Raw genomic sequence first — 22,138 nt, 5'->3', positions numbered from 1 at the left:
TGCGGAAAGAGTCAATTTTGCGGACAAAACCAACCTCCCTAGAAGCTAAGGCTTTCTAGTGACAAACAAGACAATTAAGCACTATCCCTACCTAAATATTCATTTAAGATACAAGCAATTAGGTGTTTACAACATACCTTTAATCCAACGTTGTTTGTAGTAGTCCAGCCTCTCCGATCCGGATGAGCTCCTCCTTCTCTTTGAAACCTACATTCACTAACAAGCAAATGATTACATAGCACCTGAATAACTCATAAAATAAAACATATTCATCATAAATACCAAGGAGTATATGAAACAAATTATAAACAACAACTTGTTGAGAAGAATGAACTTAATTGTATTAATAGGAAACAAAAGAAACCTTACAACCAGTGCCTTGGTGTTGTGCAGGTCCCTCCCAGGGTCCAGCAAGAGTTCTCCTTTACTTTGATCAGCTCACCCACTTCCACATGAAGCTAAGAAAGGATGGGAATCTCTCCTCTCAAGCTCTATAAGGGAGTCCTAATTTCAGCAGCATCTACCCTTAGGAATGTTCAGATTTCAACCTCCCCTCCCTCTAGCCCAATGCCTGTATTTATAATGCTTTGGAGGAAGTTAATCAGGTCCACCATCAATGGGATAAGCCCCTCTTTCAATGGGATAGCTCCCCTCTTGATGGGATAAGTTCCTCTTTCTTTGGGATGCATGAACCATCTGGAGGCGCTCAATACACGTCAAACCATCTTCTAGAATACTCTAGAATCGACCACAAGTAACTTTTTTGAAGTAAAACTCACGCCTTTTGACCTTTACAGGAGTACGCACCCACCCCTTTACAGACAGAGCATACAAGTACGCAGGTATTGTGAACTTGAGGTGCGTACACGCAGGTAAGGTTAAAAGAAACTGCGTAACCAGAGTTAATTGACTTTTTAAGGACTTTCTCTCTTTCTTGGAGTTTGACATGATGAGCAGAGGTATAAGACTTGCCAAGGAGGATAGTATGACAGTTGATGGAGCCATACTAACTGCAAATAGTCATGGTGACAAATTTTAGTGTAACAGATTTCCCCCTAAAGTGTGAAGCATGTAGTAGATTAGGGTTTCAAATCATCTAGGAAGGGTGAAGCACTTTATCATTTCAAGGATTATCTTGTGGAGAGCCCAGTAAAAACCTGCAAATATTCAACACAAAATACATATATAAGATCATATCATCGTTGAGGTAGGCATTCCCATACTCAGATTGAAAACTTTAACTAACAAACTAACTACTGCTCTGATATAGGAATGATTTCGCAGTACATCATAATCATAGACTCATGTAGAAACAGTATGGACGCAGCCATCTGTTTATGATTAGTCTACTGTATAATGAATACAAAACTCCTCGTAGCCTGAATGGTAGAAACTAGATCCAGGGTCTTCATTTCTACTTCCCGAAATAGTACGATTCTATCCATGCGAATAAATGAGTTGATGTCGAACATGGTAGAAACCACTTGATTACCAGTCAATGATGTAAACTGTTAACAAGTGTGAGAGAGACCACCAGTGATGTCAATGGTTCTCAAAGTACCCAGTACAATCCATGATATGTGAATAGATGTGTTGATGTCAAACATATCACGGAATCCTTCGATCGAAAGTCAATGATGTAAACTGTCGTCAAAGGTGAGAAACCTGCCATTGATGCATGCAGATTTCAAGGTATTGATGATTTCTAGGTCATCTTTCTAGATAATGTGCTGATGTCGATAGAAAGCGACCCGTTGCAGGCAAGCCCACAACACGAAATCATAAATCAAGTTGAAGAAATGTAGCTATAAGGACTGACTCAGGGATGGTCAAGATGGATGACAAGTATTTTGCAGATGAATGGTTTATTTGCAGTGACCTCTTGAACGCATAACGACACGACAGATGGGTTTGGTGACAATTGACCCAAAGTTAATACCCGAACCGGCTGAAGATTTTCAATGTGGTTTGATCAACTTGTAGGCAAAGGATTTCCCAACCTAGGTGAATGAAAAAGTGTCGTGTTCAAGAGTGGTAATAAGGTTTTTCTGTGACAGAGGATAACAAATAGGCTCATTCTTCTCTCTTTTCCCCCACCATTTCTGGCAAGTACCTCTTTATTTTTTACAAGCTTGAGGAGGATAACATATGCTTGATTATAAGCTCATCCTTCGGATGAGTCCAACTTAGTTTAGATTTGAACCCTAAGAAGGAGTGGTCTATTCCTGTTTGTAATCGAACAAGTCCTTTACTGTGAAATTTTAACGAGTCCAGTGTAGGAGAAACTCGACGTTTTTCAATTTTAGAGAGTCTGAAAAAACTAAAGAAGACTCCAAGGTTGAAATTTTTCGTAAATTTGTGTCTCCCAAGCCCGAAAAAGTATAAAATAATACTTGAGAGAACCGCTTGATCTTTACGACCAAGGAGTACTTTCATGATTAGTGTCTCTGACCTGAAAAGTAAAAAGCGATCAAGGACACGTCGTTTTATTTCCAATATCGAATTTGAAACAACAAAAATCCGGCAATCTTTTCATGTTTTTACGGTCGGAAAAGAGTTGTAAGTGGACAGTCTTTTAATTCTGTTTTAACGAGTGTAAAAGAAACGCTCGACAATCTTTTCATATTTCAGGAGTTAGAAAAGGGCTTAAAGGTGACTCTAAGGTTTCACTTTTTCGTAAATTTTAACGAGTTCGAAAAAATGATAAAAATGTACTCATGGTTTTCACTTTTTCGTAAGTTTTAATGAGTTCGAAAAAATGATAAAAATGTACTCATATGGCTGACTTTTAATTTAATTTACGAGCAGGAAAAGATGGAAAAACTCGGCATGTTTTCATTTGTTTTACGAGAATGAAAAATAGCAAAATAATCTCGATAATTTCATGAGTTTAACGAGTCTTGAAAATAACTGAAATTGACTCGAGATAGGTTTCATTTTTACAAAAGCTTGAAACAGAGAAAAACTATGCTTCAAAGTAGTTTCATTTTTGCACAAGCTTGAAACAGAGAGAAAAGTGTGCTTGATGCCCCCTAAGCATATCTGCTAGAGCGCATTTCTCCCAGCTTCATTTCATTCAACCAGTTGGATGAAATTAAGGTTGAGTTACGAGATCATTTGAAAGACTCGACCTACAACTGTAAGAAAATTATGAAATAACTGAAATAACTAACCTAAATATACAACTTAACATTTATAAGATCTAGTCAAACTCTCGACCCAATCAGAGGAGGATTTGTTTCATTTTTTAACGAGCTTGACACAAGAAAAGAACTATGCTCGGATTCGGTTTCATGTTTACGCAAGCTTGAAACGAAAAACCATGCTTATCATAAGTTCACATGCCCCCAGCATAATGACGCAAAACGAGGTACATGCCCCCCAAGCTTCATTCCATTCAATGAGGTGGATGGAATGAAGCTTTACTTTCAAGATCTTGGAAAGACTTGTGGGAGTTGTTTCATTTCTTAGTGAGGTTGACACAGGAAAAGAACTGTCCTCAGAACCCTTGTTTCATTTTTTAAACGAGCTTGACACAAGATAAGGAACTATGCTCATAACTAGTCTCTACAATCTACCTAACAAAAACTCTACTCTAAAAAACCTTGATTCATTTTTTAACGAGCTTGACACAAGACAAGGAACTATGCTCTAAAATCCTTGATTCGTTTTTTAAAGAGCTTGACACAAGACAAGGAACTATGCTCTAAAATCCTTGATTCATTTTTTAACGAGCTTGACACAAGACAAGGAACTATGCTCATAACTACTCTCTACAATCTACCTACTTAACCTACCCTTGTTTCATTTTTTAACGAGGTTGACACAAGAAAAGGAGTTGTCCTCGCCCCTGATTCATTTTTTAACGAGGTTGACTCAGTAAAAAGAACTATCCTCTGACCAACTGATTCATTTTTTAACAAGGTTGACACAGTAAAAGGAACTTTCCTCACCACATTGATCATGGCTTCCAACTGGAAGAAAGACACGTCAATGGACACACCTTGATCATGGCTTCCAAGAGGTCTTCATCAGAAGGAAGAATACTTCTCTGGAAGGAACACATGTCAAGGGACTCAAAAGGGATAAGAAAATCGTGTTCAAGTAATCCCATATAGTTTTCCATGTCAATTACCGGATCTAAATCAAAGGAAGATGAGCAAACAGTGAGAGGCTCACTTACATCAGGAACTGAAAACATGGGACCAGTTGCCACATAATTAACCCGTGGCAGGGTAGATACCACTTTAGAATCAGGAACATTTAGGGGTGTCATATTGTTGGTAGTTGAAACAAGACTAGGGAACGAAAGCTGGTCTACAGTCACAATACTGCCATTGTGAGGGAAAGACATCACACGAAAGAGTGTCGATACGACAGCTTTCATTTCATAAACATAGTCTCGCCCAAGGAGTAAATTGAAATCCAAGGGACCTCGAACTACCATAAGATCAATACAGATAGTTTTACCTTCCAAGGTAATAGAAAACTTAGGAAGGATCCCTAAAGGTTCACTAATGGTTCTGTTAAAAGCTTTTAGATTCTGCGTAATAGGTGCAAGCTGAGGGGAACCCAAAGCTTTCCAAGCATTTGAGGATAAAATACTAACAGAAGCACCTTCATCTACCTGTGTGCGATGCATGTCCCTACCACCGGCCTTGACAATGATTTGGAAAGGGATGGAGGAAGGAAGACGAGGTTCTGTCAGTCTATTCCAATCAAAGGAAAAGACCTCAGTACTTGGAGGGGGTTCTGTAGAAACAGGTGAAATGCCCCCCGGCATAGAAGAATCTGATGTAACAAGAAGAACCTGAGCGGTATGAAGTTCACTCTCTAAAGGGAAAGTGGGATCGCCCGAATGTGAAATTGAATCGACCACTTGATCAAATAATGGATCATCAACCTGAGTGACATGAGTTTCACTCTCCAATGGAAGAGTGTGATTGACTGTATTTGAAATTAGATCAATCACTCCGTCAGTTGACGGTAGGTTGGGAGAAAGTTTACGGTAACCAGTTGGAAATTCTTGTTGTGGAACAGTAAGGTTTTCCAACAATGTTGAGGCTTCATCCATTTGAGGGCAAATGTGAGTTTGATGACTCCCTTTGCATAACTTAAAAGGAAACCTAACTTTACCCTTTTTCCCGGGAACCTGACTATCACTGGTTGATGGATCAATGGAAAGTTGATGAGGTTTTTCAGACCATACTTCCAAGACCTTTGGAATACTAGGACAATTGATAAGGAAGTGGTCACCCTTACAAATCTTGCAAGGGCATTTGGGTTTACAATGCATGTCAGAGTTTTCCTTAACACAACTAACACTTACAGTCATGGTTGGTTGGTTGACTTCTTTCTTATCTTGCTTCTTCTTCTTCTTTTTCTTTTTCCCTTTCTTCTTCTTCTTAGACACCTGGTTACTAGCATCAAGGCGTTTACCAAGCGAAAAGGAAGAAATGGAGGAGGAAAAATTAGGCGAAGAAGGTAAAGGGTCAACAGAAGGTTGTTGATGTTGAGATGGTGAACTCTGTTGAGGTGAAGCATTCGGTTGAGGTGGAACAATTGGAGTATTTGGGGCCAACGAAGTTGAAAATAACCATATCGGTAAACCTATTGTAAATCCAGGTAATGACAAAGTAGCCATGTAAGGAGGACCAACATTTCCAAAGTAAGGAAAAGTACTAGGATTCTCGTTAGGAGGGGTTCCTAGGTTGATAAATTCCGGAACATTTGCCATTATATTCAACTTCAATGAATTCTATTAACAATTTAAAACTAAAATTAACAATTCACAATTCACACCTATGGTCTCTAAAAGTAAAAACAAACAAATTAACACGTGTTATCAAATCTAGGTGTCAAACCACACACAAACAGTAACCTTCCGGACCGAAAACACTAGTTGGTGATGAAATCCAACATCGCAAAATTCAGTACAGAAGTGGCGGGTGGAACAGTTACCCCGACAACCTGCTTAATGAATAGACTGGCACAAGTTCCTCCACTTTAACCATCTCGAGTGAAGTGAACCCCCCAGAAAATCCAAGTGAGTCTAGCCGACGTCTACTCCAGGTACAGTGGGATCTTCCCTCCACCGTCACCTTAGAAAGAATCCTAAAGAATAAGGCCACTAAGGTTACCAACTGAAACAAGTATACCTGGGGGAACAGTCTACGATCCGATATGCATGCAAGGGCAGAGTAGCAAGCTCAATCCCCTTGAAGGCTCCTTGACATAATCCAAGGTTTACCAACAAGTGACCCCAGGCTCCTCGACAATGGTTAATCCAAGGTTTACCATTTTTAATACGTGAATATCTTCTATCGTTCCCAATGAGGAAGGATTGATTCCCACACTGGTTCAGATATGATCTCGTGCTTCTCCTTTAAGAGGAGCTTTCCCAGAGTATAAATGCAACAATTGGATTTCTTCCTACCGCAAGATCGACTACTTGTTTGTTTTACTGTCTTGGATTGTTAACTAGAACCTAATCCAAGACACTAGCCTAATCTAGTTGGTGTATCAGAGCCCTAGAAATGTAAAAATTACTAGATGAATTTTAATTAAGCGCTGTGTTATTTAGGCTGTTATTACTCAAAAGGGTAAATGGATACGAAACCAATGGTGTTATGACCCGACTCAACTGAATTCAATCGAATATGATAATGTAATCTTTTCAATTCGATGAATCCTAACTAAAGTAAGGAGAGAGTTTCCATTCACTTCCAACAATGCAAAAATTGATCACTAAGAGAAAATATAAAAAATTCTCTAATGCACTAATTTCATCAAGAAAAACTAATGCAAATCAATTCCAAAATAGTTTTTTTTATTTTTATTTTTGTGTAAATTCAAATCAAAGAAAACTGATCTAAATCTACAATTGATTTTTCAGAATGTAAACTATGCAATTGTAATCTATGCACAATTCACTTGAAAAGTATGCAAATGTAATCTATGCACATTTTTCATTCATATTCTGAAAATGAGAATTCTAATTATGCAAATGTGATCTATGCAAGAGAATTCTCAAACACAAGACGATTTTAATGTAATCTAAGAACCAATCAAGTGCAAGTCGAGAAAATTGGGTGAGAGTTCCAAAGATCAAAAAATAAAAACACTCAGAGGCGATTAACACTCATACACAAAAGCAAAAAGATGCAAAATTGTGAAAAGACTCAAAGTAATGACCAAAGGAAATCAAATTTAGAATTTCTCAAAAAAGAGACTCAAAACACCCAATTGATAAAAGCTTGAAGCAAGAATGCCAATGAAATTAACCTAAAGTGAAAGCTTCTGACAGGTAACCAGTGGACCTGGGCAGCAACAAACAAGCCATAAACAAAATCTAATAGGTAAAAAAGGAAAAAATGGAAATTTTCTAAACTTTTGACAGGGTACGCAGGCAGCCTGTTTGCACAGGTGCGGCCACGCTCTGTGTACAAAGCTGCAGTGCGTACAGGTACGCACTATGCTTAACGTAGAGGGTGCGTACTGCTCTCAAAACCAAGAAAAAATAAAAACTAACTTAACCATAAGCTATTCCACCCAAATTCACAGTCAGTCAGTCAAAAACCAGAAAGAAATCAACTTTTCTCAAATCAAAGTATCAATCAAAAGAGAAATCAATCAAATCCATGGATTCCCCAGTATGGTCACCATTTTGTCATGCGGGAAGAGACAATTTTGCGGACAAAACCAACCTTCCTAGAAGCTAAGGCTTTCTAGTGACAAACAAGATAATTAAGCACTATCCTTCCCTAAATATGCATTTAAGATACAAGCAATTAGGTGTTTACAACATACCTTTAATCCAACGTTGTTTGTAGCAGTCCAGCCTCTCCGATCCAGATGAGCTCCTCCTTCTCTTTGAAACCTGCATTCACTAACAAGAAAATGATTACATAGCACCTGAATAACTCATAAAATAAAACATATTCATCATAAAGACCAAGGAGTATATGAAACAAATTATAAACAACAACTTGTTGAGAAGAATGAACTTAATTGTATTAATAGGAAACAAAAGAAACCTTACAACCAGTGCCTTGGTGTTGTGCAGGTCCCTCCCAGGGTCCAGCAAGAGTTCTCCTTTACTTTGATCAGCTCACCCACTTCCAAATGAAGCTAAGAAAGGATGGGAATCTCTCCTCTCAAGCTCTATAAGGGAGTCCTAATTTCAGCAGCATCTACCCTTAGGAATGTTCAGCTTTCAACCTCCCCTCCCTCTGGCCCAATGCCTGTATTTATAACGCTTTGGAGGAAGTTAATCAGGTCCACCATCAATGGGATAAGCCCCTCTTTCAATGGGATAGCTCCCCTCTTGATGGGATAAGTTCCTCTTTCTTTGGGATGCATGAACCATCTGGAGGCGCTCAATACACGTCAAATCATCTTCTAGAATACTCTAGAATCGACCACAAGTAACTTTTTTGAAGTAAAACTCACGTCTTTTGACCTTTACAGGAGTACACACCCACCCCTTTACAGACATAGCGTACAAGTACGCAGGTATTGTGAACTTGAGGTGCGTACACGCAGGTAAGGTTAAGAGAAATTGTGTAACCAGAGTTAATTGACTTTTTAAGGACTTTCTCTCTTTCTTGGAGTTTGACATGATCAGCAGAGGTATAAGACTTGCCAAGGAGGATAGTATGACAGTTGATGGAGCCATACTAACTGCAAATAGTCATGGTGACAAATTTTAGTGTAACACTAGGTGTCGCATCCCATTCAAACGCGCCCCCTGCAATATGTTAGGGAGCAGTGGAGCTGGTCACCCGTGCCCAATGTGGTATGGTTGGCTAAAATACCTTAAGCAATGTTTCGTGGCATGCATCAGCAAGCAGTGATCTTGTCCCCTTGGATGGGCAGCCATCATTAGCTTATGCGGGCTTTGTGTGGCATCACTCGAACTTGATTTGCTCTCTCTTGTCCTCCCATCAGGTAGGTCGGATTTAGCTCCAAATTTTCGACCTCATCTTAGGCAAGAACACCTGCTGAGTTTAAGCATATAATTAAGCAGAGGAAAAGAAATAGATTCCCCTAGTAGTGGCGAGCGAATTGGGAAGAGCCCAACATGAAAATCAAGTGGCAACATCACCTCAATTATAGTCAGTAAAAGCGTCCTCAGCGGCGGACCTAGGCCAAGTCCCTTGGAAGGGGGCACCTAAGAGGGTGAGAGCCCCGTCGGGTTGGGACCCTGCCACATCACGAGGTGTTGTCGGCGAGTTGGGTTGTTTGGGAATGCAGCCCTAATTTGGTGGTAAATTCCGTCCAAGGCTAAATACGGGCGAGAGACCAATAGCAAACAAGTACTGTGAGGGAAAGATGAAAAGGAATTTTGAAAGAGAGTTAAAGAGTGCTTGAAATTGTCGGGAGGGAAGCAGATGGAGTCTGTCAATGAGTCTTGGCTAGATGTGGAATGGCTCAGGCTGGTCCGCCGCTCGACTTGAGGTGCAAACCAACAAAGGCTGCTGCATCATCACAAGCACGAGTGGATTACTGCCTATTGGTGCAAACCAACAAAGGCTGCTGCATCATCACAAGCACGGGTGGATTACTGCCTATTGGTTTACCATTGCGCTAGTCAAGGAACGAAGCGTGCACACTTGTGGTGGGCTATGTCTACCTGCATGCTCATGGTGTTGGTTAGCGGGCTTTCCATTCGACCCGTCTTGAAAAAGGACCAAGGAGACTAACATGTGTGCGAGTCTGTGGATTTGAAAACCTGTGAGGCGCAAGGAAGATGACGGGCGAGATCCCCTCTCTAGGGGGGGTGCATTTTCGACCGACCTTGAGCTTATGCGAAGGATTCAAGTGTGAGCACACCTATTGGGACCCAAAAGATGGTGAACTATCCCTAAGCAGGCAAAGCTAGAGGAAACTCTGGTGGAGGCTCGTAGCGATACTAATGTGAAAATCATTCGTCTGACTTAGGTATAGGGGCGAAAGACTAATCGAATCATCTAGTAGCTAGTTTCCTCCAATGTTTCCCTCAAGATAGCTGGAGCTCACGTGGGAGTTTTATTGGGTAAAGCAAATGATTAGAGGCATCGGGGGCATAATGCCCTCAACCTATTCCCAAACTTTAAATAGGTAAGAGGGTGCAACTACTCCATTGAGCTTTGCCGTGGAATCGAGAGCTCCAAGTGTGCCATTTTTGGTAAGAAGAACTGGTGATATGGGATGAACCAAAATTCAAGTTACGTGCCAAATTATGCATTAACCTAGATCCCACAAAGGGTGTTGGTTGATTAAGACAGCAGGATGGTGGTCATGGAAGTCAAAATCCAGTAAGGAGTGTGTAACAACTCACCTGCCGAATCAACTAGCCCCAAAAATGGATGGCGCTGAAGCATGCAACCTATACTCGACCATCAGAGCAATTGCTTGGCTCCAATGAGTAGGAGGACATGGGGGTCATTGAGAAACCTTGAGTGTGAGCTTGGGTGGATCAGCCTTCAGTGTTGTTCTTGGTGGTAGTAGCAAATATTCAAATGAGAACTTTAATGACTGAAGTGGGGAAAGCTTCCATGTGAACAACACTTGGACATGCGTTAGTCGATCCTAAGAGATGGGGAATCCTTGTATCAAGGGTTCACTCTGCACAAGCATCGAAAGGGAATCAGGTTAATATTCCCGAAATGGGACATGGCAGCGGGCAACTAGAAAATCCGGAGACGTCATCGAGGGCCTCGGGAAGAATTATCTTTTCTTTTTAACAGCTTGCCCACCCTAGAATCAGTTCACCCGAAGATAGGGTCTAGAAGCTGGAAGAGCACTGCACATCTTGAAATGTCCGGTATGCCCTCGTCAGCCCTTGAAAATCTGGAGGATGGAGTACCATTCATGCCCCTGTCATACTCATAACCACATCAGGTCTCCAAGGTGAACAACCTCTGGTCAATAGAACAATGTAGGTAAGGGAAGTCAGTAAAACAGATCTGTAACTTTGAGAAAAGGATTGGCTTTGAGGGCTAGGCCTAGGGGTCTACACCCTCAACTCATGGGCTATCAGCAGTTTTCTCGAGCTACTCTTGCAGCGAGGGAGGGCAGTCGCATGCCAATTGGGCTACGGGCATAGAATGCCCCCCTTTTCCCTAGGCAGATAACAGTCGACTCAAAACTGGTATGGACAAGGGGAATCCAACTATTTAATTAAAACAAAGCATTGCGATGGTCCTTGTGGATGCCGATGCAATGTGATTTCTACCCAGCACTCTGAATGTCAAAGTGAAGAAATTCAACCAAGCGCGAGTAAACGGTGGGAGTAACTATGACTCTCTTAAGGTAGCCAAATGCCTCGTCATCTAATTAGTGACGTGCATGAATGGATTAATTAGATTCCCATTCTCCCTATTTACTATCTAGAGAAACCATAGCCAGGGGAACGGGCTTAGCAGAACCAGCGAGGAAAGAAGACCCTGTTGAGCTTCACTCTAGTCCAACTTTGTCAAATGACTTGAGAGGTGTAGAATAAGTGGGAGTCGTTTTCAGTGCAAGTGAAATACCACTACTTTTAACATTATTTTACTTATTCCATGGGTTGGAGGTGGGGCACTGCCTTTGTTTTTGGCCTTAAGGAACGTTTTGGCAGGTCGATCTAAGTGGCAGACATTGTCAGGTGGGGAGTTTGGCTGGGGCAGCAAATCTGTTAAAAGATGATGCATGTGTCCTAAGATGAGCTCAATGAGAACAGAAATCTCATGTGGAATAAAAGGGTAAAAGCTCATTTGATTTTGATTTTCAGTACGAATACAAACTGTGAAAGCGTGGCCTATCGATCCTTTAGATTTTTGGAATTTGAAGCTAGAGGTGTCAGAAAAGTTACCACAGGGATAACTGGCTTGTGGTAGCCAAGCATTCATAGCGACATTGCTTTTTTATCCTTCGATGTCACCTCTTCCTATCATTGTGAAGTAGAATTCACCATGTGTTGGATTGTTCACCCACTAATAGGGAACATGAGCTGGGTTTATACTATCATGAGATAAGTTATTTTTACACTACTTATGAACCACATCACAATAGTAATTCAACTTAGTACGAGAGGAACCGTTGATTCACATAATTGGTCATCGCGCTTGGCTGAAAATCCAGTTGCACAAAGCTACTGTGTGTCAGATTATGATTGAATGCATGTAAGTCAGAATCCACGTGTTACACTAAAAAATGTCACCATGACTATTTACAGTTAGCATGGCTCCATGCACTGTCATACTATCCTCCTTGGCAAGTCTCATGCCTCTGCTCTTCATGTCAAACTCCAAGAAAGAGAGAAAAGTCATTTAAAGTCAATTATCTCTGGTACGCAGTTTCTCTTAGCCTTACCTGCGTGTACGCAACCCAAGTTCACAATACCTGCGTACTTGTACGCTCTGTATGTAAAGGGGTGGTTGCGTACCCCTGTAAAGGTCAAAAGGTGCGAGTTTCATCTTAAAAAAGTTACTTGTGGTCATTTCTAGAGAATTCTAGAAGATGGTTTGACGTGTATGAAGCACCTCCAGATGGTTCATGTACCCAAAGAAAGAGGAACTTATCCCATGAAGAGGGGAGCTATCCCATTGAAAGAGGGGCTTATCCCATTCATGGTGGAGCTAATTAACTTCCTCTAGAGCACTATAAATATAGGCATTGGGCCAGAGGGAGGGGAGGTTGAAAGTTGAACATTCCTAAGGGTAGATGTTGCTGGAATTAGGACTTCCTTGTAGAAGCTTGTGAGGAGAGATTACCATCTTTGCTTGTTCTATTTAGAAGTGGGTGAGCTGATCAGAGTAAAGGAGAACCCTTGTGGACCCTGGGAGGGACCTGCACAACACCAAGGCTCAGGTTGTAATGGTTTCTTTTGTTACCTTTTAATACAAATAAGTCCATTCTTCTCAACAATTTGTTATTTATGAGTTGTTTCATATACTCCTTTGTCTATATGTTAAATATGTTTTATTTTATGAGATTTTCAGGTGCTATTTAATCGTTTGATTGTTAGTGAATGCAGGTTTCGAAGAGAAGGAGGAGCTCATCCGGATCAACGAGGCTGGACTACTACAACAGCGTTGGGTTATAGGTAGGATCTAAACACTTGATTACTCATAGTGTAAATGCATATTTAGAGAAGGATTGCTCTTAATTGTCTTGTTTGTCACTAGAAAGTCTTAGGCTTCTAGGGAGGTTGGCTTTGTCCACAAATTCGACTCTTTCCGCATGACAAAATGGCGACTCCGCTGGGGAATCCATGAATGTGTTTGAGTTCTTTTTGATTTCATATTTTGGTCTGAGAAAAGTTGATTGTTTTCTGGTTTTTGGCTGTCTGACTGTGTATTTGGGTGGGTTAGCTTAGGGTTAAATTAGATTTTTATTTTTCTTAGCTTTGCCAGCAGTACACAGCGTCTGAGTTAGGCACAGTGCGTACTTGTACGCACTGCGGCTTTGTGCACAGAGCGTACCCGCACCTGTGTGAACAGATCACCTACGTACCCCTGTCAATTTTGAGAAAATTTCAATTTTTTCCTTTTTTCTCTTTAGATTTTGTTTTTAATTTGTTTTTACTGCCCAGATCCATTGGTTTACTGTCAGAGATCTTCACCTGAACTTGTTCCGTTAGTGTCGAGGGTTTTGGTGGAATTCATAGAGATTTTTCCTTAGGGTTGATTTTTAACTGGTCCTGTAGTGACTTTGGCGTTAGAGGTTGTCAAACTTTGGATCTCCCTGGTTTTGTTCAACCCTCTTAGGAGTCAGGCCTATCATAGAATTCACCCTTGTGAGAAACCTACCTTTGTGTCTTCTCTTTGCGAATCTCGAGAAAGTTTGTTGATTAAAGCTTTGAATTTCATTCTTGAGAAAAAAGAACAAAAAGATTTCGATTTTGTTTTTTGATTAGTTTATGATTCTGCATGAACTGATCCTTAGTTGTATTTTGACTGAGTAAAACATCCAAGAATTATCCTTGTAAGCTTTTGTCCTCATTATTTTTTGCTTTTAGGTAAATTTCCCTTTGATTTGCTTTTGGGTGATTTTGATTTGATTTTCTTAGATTTGTTAAATTTGATTTTTGATAAATGGTTTTACAAGCTTTATTAATATAGGAAAAATAAAAAAATCTTTTGGAAAAAGTTTGCTTTGGTAGCATTTGTAGTCTTTTGAAGAGAAAGGAAATTTCGTGAAATAATTAGTGGTCATGAGTTGTACGTTTTGAAAAGATAAAGAGATTGTTTCTTTGATTGTCTTTGCCAAGAAAGTTGTTTTCTATAAAATTTACATTCTCCAACTCTCTTAGCTAGGAGATTCATTGAAAAAGAAAAGTAGTGTAAATCATCTTAGGTGCATCTTTGTAGTGGTTACGAGTCGAGTCTACACACCACCAGTTTCATCTCCACTACCTTTTGTCTTAAAGAAAAGCCATAAAATTAGCGCTTAAAGTAAAATCAACTTAGTAACTTTTTATTTACTAGGGCTCTGAAACACCAATATAGATCAGGCTAGTGTCTTGGAGTAGGAGAGTAATAAACTCTCCAAGACAACAAAACCAAACAAGTAGCTTATCTTGTGATAGAATAAATCCAGCTGTTTCACTTATGCTCTGGGAAAGCTCCTCTTAAAGGAGAAGCATGAGACCATGTCCGAACCAGTGAGGGGATCAATCCTCCTTCATTGGGAAAGACGCCAGATACGCACGTACTACAAACGGTAAACCTCAGATTATTGTCGAGGAGCTTGGGGTCACTTGTTGGTAAACCTTGGATTATTGTCAAGGAGCCGGCAAGGGGATTGAGCTTGTTACTCTGCCCTTGCGTGCTATCGGGTCGTAGACTGTTCCCCCAGGTATATTTGTTGTTGTTGGTAACCTTAGTGACCATTATATTTAGGATTCTACCGAGGTGACGGTGGAGGGAAGATCCCACTGTACCTGGAGCAGACGTCGGCTAGACTCACTTGGATTTTCCGGGGGGTTCAATTCACTCGAGACGGTTAAAGTGGAGGAACTTGTGCCGGTCTATTCATTAAGCAGGTTGCCGGGGTAACTGTTCCACCCGCCACTTCTGTACTGAATCCGGCGATGTTGGGTTTCATCTCCAACTAGCGTTTTCGGTCCGGAAGGCTACTGTTTGTGCTTGGTTTGACGCCCTAGATTCTTTAGGAGTGTGCTTCAAATTTGTTTGGTTCTTTAGAGACTTTAGGCAGTTTGCTTTGAGATTTTACTTTGTTTGCGTGTGCAGTAGTTAAAAGTCTTTAACTGTGGCTGAATTACCGAGACAGTCCCCTGGATCTCGGGGCAAGTCTCCTAAAGTTGTAACCGTGGCTGATTTGTTGAGGAGGTCTCGTAGACTTCGAGGCCAACCTCCCGAAGAGGTTCCGAGTCATTTCGACAGTTTGAAAGTCCTTGTAACTCCTGAAGGCAGTAAAGTAGGGTCACCTGAAGAAGGAGAGTCTTCCTTGGTAGTCCATCTGGTTTATCAAAGTCTAGAAACAGGCTATAATCCTGAAGCTGTTACAGTTTCCGAGCTTGCTGGTAGTTTTTCATCTACTAGTGATATAGCTGAGGAACCTGAAATATTTGAACCTGTTACTCCAACTTCTAGTGCTCCAGATTCACCTAGGGTAGAACGAGTCATCACCAAAAATATTCCTTCTGGTTTGATTGCTATTGAAGAACTTGCTCCAGAAGAAGATATAGGCGTCCCTATCCCTGAACATCAACCTACTATTGATCTAAGGGAGAGTGAATCCATTTTTTACAGTCCTCCTAGAAGTACTACTTGGTATCTTTCGTTAACTAATTATTTCGACAACTCAGGGTCAAATTTTTCTCCACCTCGTACTCCTTTTCCACCTGGAGGTATTTATACTCCTGTAAATATGTCTGGTCAGTCGTCCATGTTCACTCAATCACCTGAATCATTTGTGTATGGCGGTCCTTCTGTTCCTACTGGGTATCAGTCACTTGCTGGTACTTTTGTGGGAGCATCTCCTCAACCCATTGAACATGTGTTATTAGCTGGAAACAATGGTAATAAGCCATTGGGCGTAGGAGACATCTATATGATGTCAGGTTCAACTCCTAGTTCTCAACCTCAAGGTGCGTAGTTACTGCCTGGGGGGCAACCTCAAATAACGCCAGGGAGGCAACCTCAAAGTACACAAATTGCATCCAGGGGGCAACCTCAAGGATAGTATATACCTGTGGTATAATACATTCCTCAAGGTCAACCCCAGCCTCAATATTTACCCCAAGATCAACCCCAGTATCAGTACGTGCCTCAAGGGTATCAACCCCAAGGTCAGTACTCGAGCCAAGGTCAACCCCAGTATCAGTACGTGCCTCAAGGGTATCAACCCCAAGGTCAGTACTCGACTCAAGGTTATCTACCACCTCAAGGTCAAACTTATGTTCAAAGTATAGGAAATGTACCTGTCAATTATCAATCCTACCCTCAACCTGGTTACTTATCTCAGTATCCTCAACCTGTTACGGGTCAATACCCCGGAATGATAGTGTGGGATCCATCACAAGGTCAACAGGTGTTGCAGCCAAGTATACAATTGTTACCTCAAACTGGACAACCCGTAGTTTCTGGTTCACCCCAGCAACCACAACCTGTCCAGTCAAATATTCAAACTTCTGTAACTTCGGTAGTTACTCAGTCGCCAATTGCACCTAGTACTCCATCTCAAACGACTGCTGCAACTACCGCAACATCCACCGCACTTACTTCTGGAGTATCGACAGATCCGGTTTCTACTGTCTCTGCAACCACTCCTTAGACATCTTTACCGTTGTCCGGATCTGTGATTCAAACCACGGTTCAGATGCCTGTAAGGCAGCCTGGTTTAAGTACTGTTGTAACAAGTCAACCACAATTTACTTATCAACAGTACCAGGGACAGTACCAATTCGGTCCTGCTGTCCAACAACCAGTTTACCAGTATCAACCGTATCCTGGGTACACTTATCAACAACCTCAACAACCCCAGTACGGTCCGGTTAATCCTGGTTTTCCAGGAGGATATAATATCCCGAACGCGATTCCTATTCCTAGTTATCCTGGATATCCTCCTCCTGGAACTGGTATTGTGACCCAGAGTTTTAGAGATCCTAACCGGCAATTACCGTTTATCGCAACTTTGGATTTACCCGACTTGACGCGCCTAACGAACGATCTGATCAATTATCTTCCGTTTTGGCTGCCAATGCCTAATAAGTTGCCCAGTGATATACCCAAGTTCGAAGGTAAGTCTGGACAGTATCCGTCAAATCATGTGATGACTTACCACCTCTGGTGTGCCTCAAATTCCATCTCAGATGATTCGATCCACTTACGTCTTTTCCAGCGTACGCTCATCGGTCTCGCGGCCCAGTGGTACATTGAGTTACCATGGTCCTCTTTTTATAATTTCAGCCAGTTAGCTACCTCGTTCCTAACTCATTTTCAGTTGCCGGTCAGATACGATAATGGTACTGAGTTATTAACTTCATTAAAACAATCGACGTCCACTTATATTTCCGATCATATTCATGAATGGAGACGTCGAAGACGTTTAGTGAAAGTTTTTATCCCGGACCAAATCTTAGCTGAATGGTTTGTTAAATCATTATTACCGAAGATTACTGAAGACGTAGCTAAGGCCAGAGTAGTTACTGAGGAGCAAGTCATTGCTCAAGCCGAGTACCTTGACTTAGTTTACACTCAGTCGGGTACGTTGCACGAGAAGATCCCAGATCTTCCTAAGTCGAATCAAATCACTGCTGCTCCTTCGAGGTCTCATGCTGCTGATGGCATGATTGGTACGGTGAATACTAAAAGTAAGAAGAAATCCTCAAAGAATTCTTCTCCAATAATAACCTTACCAGACTCCCCGACAGGAGAGTCTTCTCCTGAAATTACCGCCGACATTCATGTTGTAGAGTCATCTACGGATAAATCAAAAAATGGTGGTAAGAAGAAAGGAAAGAAGAAGGAAAAAGCAGACAAGGCTCCAAAGGAGAAAAAAGAAAAGTCGGAAACCACTGACGAAAAGCGCAAACCTCGCTATCCTTGTCTAATTTGTGAAGAAGATCATTTTACAAGAGATTGCCCTCATCAGGTAGAGGTTGTGAAAATCGTTAAAGGTTCCCCAACTCCTGCTGTTTTGAAAGATCCATTTCCAAAGCAGGAGAGTAAAATGATAGGTTCTTCCTCGAGTGCCAGTGAAGAACCCATATTGATGATGTCTCATGTACGGATTGCGACTCGCTCGCAAGATTACGGTAGTAAGAGTCCTGTTGATGGCAAAGAAGCAGAATCTTCTCATTCTAATCCATCAACCTCAGCTCCCGGTTCCAATCCACTACAGATTGAGAAACCTAACCCGGACTTGGTAATCAAACTGCCCGCCAAGTGTATACTTCGAAAGTCTGCTTTCAATCCACATGCGAGAGCAGCTCAGAATTATAACATTGTTGAGGACTTAGCAGTTTCACCCTCAGCAATGTCGGCTTTGGAAGTGCTGCAATCATGTCCAGCACAACGAAAATTACTTTTTTTGACTATAGGAGTTGTTGATATTCAGGACCCGAACCTGATAATCTTTGATCTAGAAAATAGTACACCGCGTCTCCCTCATCATATGGCTTTCCATATTCCAGTGATAGTCAAAAACAGGCCTATTCATCGGACTGTAATTGATGAAGGAGCTTCTACGTGTATTATGTCGATTCAGTGTTGGAGATCGCTTGGTTCTCCTTCACTGAACCAATCCCCGATGATTCTTAAGGCCTTTGATGGTCGTGGGTTCCATCCGTTTGGCATTCTACAGGATTTTCCTATAGGGGTTGAAGGAAAAACCGTTAGTCTGGATGTGGAGGTGGTTGATGCCCCTCTAGACTACAACCTTCTTTTGGGGTGCAGTTGGTCTTACACTATGACAGCGGTCGTGTCATCGGTCTTCAGAGTTATAAAGTTTCCACACAATGGCAAGATCGTGACAATAGACCAGTTGGCTTACTTTTCATCTGACCCAGCCTCTTCAGAGAGTATCCAGCATGTTGGTAAAACGACTATCCCTTACAAGGATGTTGGTGTAGGATTAGTTAAAGATTCCGGTTTACTGGGAACTTTTCCTTTCCCTCCACTCAACACAGACCCTTCATTTGCTTTCATTCATATGATTACATCAGATACTATTATTTACGATGATCCTTGGATTGTCCCATCTGAATCTGAGATAGACTCATTTGGTGATGCTATGCCTTTGAGTCTATATGAAATTTCTTATGAAGCCGTGCAGTCTTTTACCGACTCGCGTTCAACCCAAATTGACCAAATGAATGTGGTCCATGAGGAATCACTTTTCACATCAACCTCAGAACGGATAACGTTTCCTGAAGTTGTGTCATCTGACGAACAACTTCGCGAAATCCTAAGTATAGACGATCTACCATGGGAAGATCTCCATCATAGATCTTTGTTTTTACCTGAGAGTGATGACTTTGAAAATGATTTTTCATCAATTTTTACAGTTGACTATGTCAAGGACGCTCAGAATCCCATGAAACATCATGATTCAGAGTTGAATTTGGGAAACATTTCCCAAACTATCGCCATTGACATTTCAATCAAAACTGGAATTATTGAAAACATTCATATAGGTGCCTCGTGTACAAATGACGAAATTCAAACATACAAGGCCCTATTTCAAGAATTCTGCGACGTGTTTGCCTGGTCCTATGAGGAAATGCCAGGAATTGATCCCTCCATTGTTGTTCATGAGATCAAGACCTACTCGGACGCTAAACCCGTTCAGCAACGTCTGCATCAGTTACACCCTAGGAAATCGGCTGCAATTAAAGCAGAAGTGGAGAAGCTATTGAAAGCAGGTTTCATTTATCTGATCCCGTTAACGGATTAGGTATCGAATATTGTTCCAGTTAACAAGAAACAAGGAACAATAAGAATATGCATCGACTATAGGGATATAAATTGTGCTTGTCCAAAAGACAACTATCCCACGCCCTATATCGATCAAATAATTGATGATTGTGCCGGCAGCAAAATATTTTCCTTTATGGACGGTTTTTCCGGTTACAACCAAATCAATATTCTAACTGCCGATCAACCAAAAACGGCTTTCATTTGTCCCTGGGGGACATTTGCTTACTGCAAATTACCTTTTGGACTTAAGAATGCCGGAGCCACTTTCCAACGGGAATGTCTTACGCGTTTCACAACATCAAACACATTGTGCAACCGTATCTCGATGATTTGCCTGCTCATTCTTTACATCGAGCTGATCACCTTGTCCACTTACGAGCTATTTTTCTGAGGTGTCGGCATTATCGAATTCGGTTGAACCCACACAAATGTGTCTTCTACATAGAAGTGGGACGATTGCTAGGATTTGTCGTTTCAAAAGCCAGTATCTGCGTCGATCCCTCGAAGGTAGAAGCTATCATCAAATTGCCTCCTCCTTCGAGTCTACGCCAACTCCAAAGTTTGCAAGGGAAAGAAAACTTTTTACGTCGATTCATTCCTAACTACGCCGAGGTTACAAAGGGTTTCACCCGGTTGTTGAAACAAAATACTCAATTCTCTTGGGATGAGATAGCTCAGAAGTCTTTTGATGCACTTAAGCACGCGTTGACCCATGCACCGTTACTGCATCCTCCCAACTACAACCAGGATTACTTTTTGTATCTCGCCGCCTCCCACTCCACCATTGGAATGGTCTTAGTTTAGGAAGACGATTTCGGAACGGAACATGTGATATATTATCTTAGTCGGACGTTAAATCCAACCGAGCTAAAGTACTCGCATGTGGAAAAGTTGGCACTGGCAGCCATTCAAGCTGTCCAGCATTTTCGTCACTACATTCTTCTCCGTAAAACTACAGTGATTTCGGATTGCAACCCTATGATCTATATTCTGACTAAACAATTGCTAGGGGGCAAGTACTCCAAATGGATCGTTATCCTGCAGGAGTTCGAGAAATCCAAGTCTAAGAAATCCTTAGTCTTTGCCGAGTTAATGTGTGATTTCCCGCGTGCTGACACGGAAATAGTGGCAGAGGAGCCCATTGCGGACGAATCTTTGTTTCTTATCAGCACTTTATATCCGTGGTATGGGGATATAATCGTCTATCTCCAGACCCAATCCTTTCGGCCCGAAATCTCAAAGTCGAAGCGTGGAAGAATTCGATTCCAGTCCCAACTATACAAAATCATTGGAGATACTCTTTATCGTCGTGGGGCGGATTTGATTTTTCGGCGTTGCTTAACTCATGAGGAAGTTGAAAGGGTTTTGAATGACTATCACTCTGGGGCGTGTGGCGGTCATATGTCTGGGTATGCCACAGCCCAAAAGATATTGCGCGCTGGCTATTTCTGGCCGTCCTTATTTAAATACTGTATTATTGCGATCCGAAAATGCCACAACTGTCAGGTGTTTGATCAAAAGATTCGCGCTCCACCTGCTCCTCTCCACCCTATAATTGCCGTTGGTCCTTTCTCCAAATGGGGTATTGACTTTATTACTTGTAACCCTCACTCGGCCGGGGGGGCATGCGTATATCATCCTTACGGTTGATTATTTTACTAAGTGGGCCGAGGCGATGCCTACATTCGAGGCAGATAGCAAGACAGCAACAATTTTCATATTCAATCACATTATTGCTAGGTTTGGTGTCCCACAAGCGATAATCACTGACCATGGGCACCATTTTCGAAACATTATGATGACAGAACTTACAGGCCAACTTGGTTTACGTCATGATAGTTCTACTCCTTATTATCCCCAAGCGAACGGTCTGGTTGAGTCTATCAACAAAGTTCTAGTTATCATGATCCGACGGATCATTGGTATTCATCGGTCGAATTGGCACAACATGTTATTTTCAGCGCTATGGGCATACTGAACCTCAGTGAAAACATCAACAGGGTTCACTCCTTTCCAACTAGTTTATGGTTTGGAAGTCGTGCTGCCCATTGAATGCGAAATCTCGTCACTACAAATGGCCATCGAATTACTCCCAGCTACTTTGAAGAGGAGAAGCATCTGTTATACTTAGCTAAATTAGATGAGACTCGACGTGAAGCTGCTTTAGCAATCGAGACTCACGCAAAACGAATGAAAGCTCAGTATGACCGGAATGTGACCCCTCGTAA

General features: G+C 41.5%; 1 non-coding gene across 1 annotated transcript; it reads left to right on the top strand.

The window, feature by feature from the left end:
- The first annotated feature begins 8,975 nt into the window (after positions 1 to 8,975).
- On the top strand, positions 8,976 to 12,421 carry LOC149157305 (25S ribosomal RNA). Its single transcript, XR_016262125.1, has one exon. It is a non-coding gene; the product is annotated as a 25S ribosomal RNA (ribosomal RNA).
- Positions 12,422 to 22,138: the final 9,717 nt, after the last annotated feature.

Source organism: Pinus tabuliformis, chromosome 5_2 (genome assembly GCF_031772625.1).
Source record: "Pinus tabuliformis cultivar Carrire ecotype Pingquan chromosome 5_2, CPIR1, whole genome shotgun sequence".
In the NCBI taxonomy this organism is placed as follows: domain Eukaryota; kingdom Viridiplantae; phylum Streptophyta; class Pinopsida; order Pinales; family Pinaceae; genus Pinus; species Pinus tabuliformis.
The sequence above is the reverse complement of the archived record's forward strand: the minus strand, read 5'-3'. Positions and strand labels throughout refer to the sequence as shown.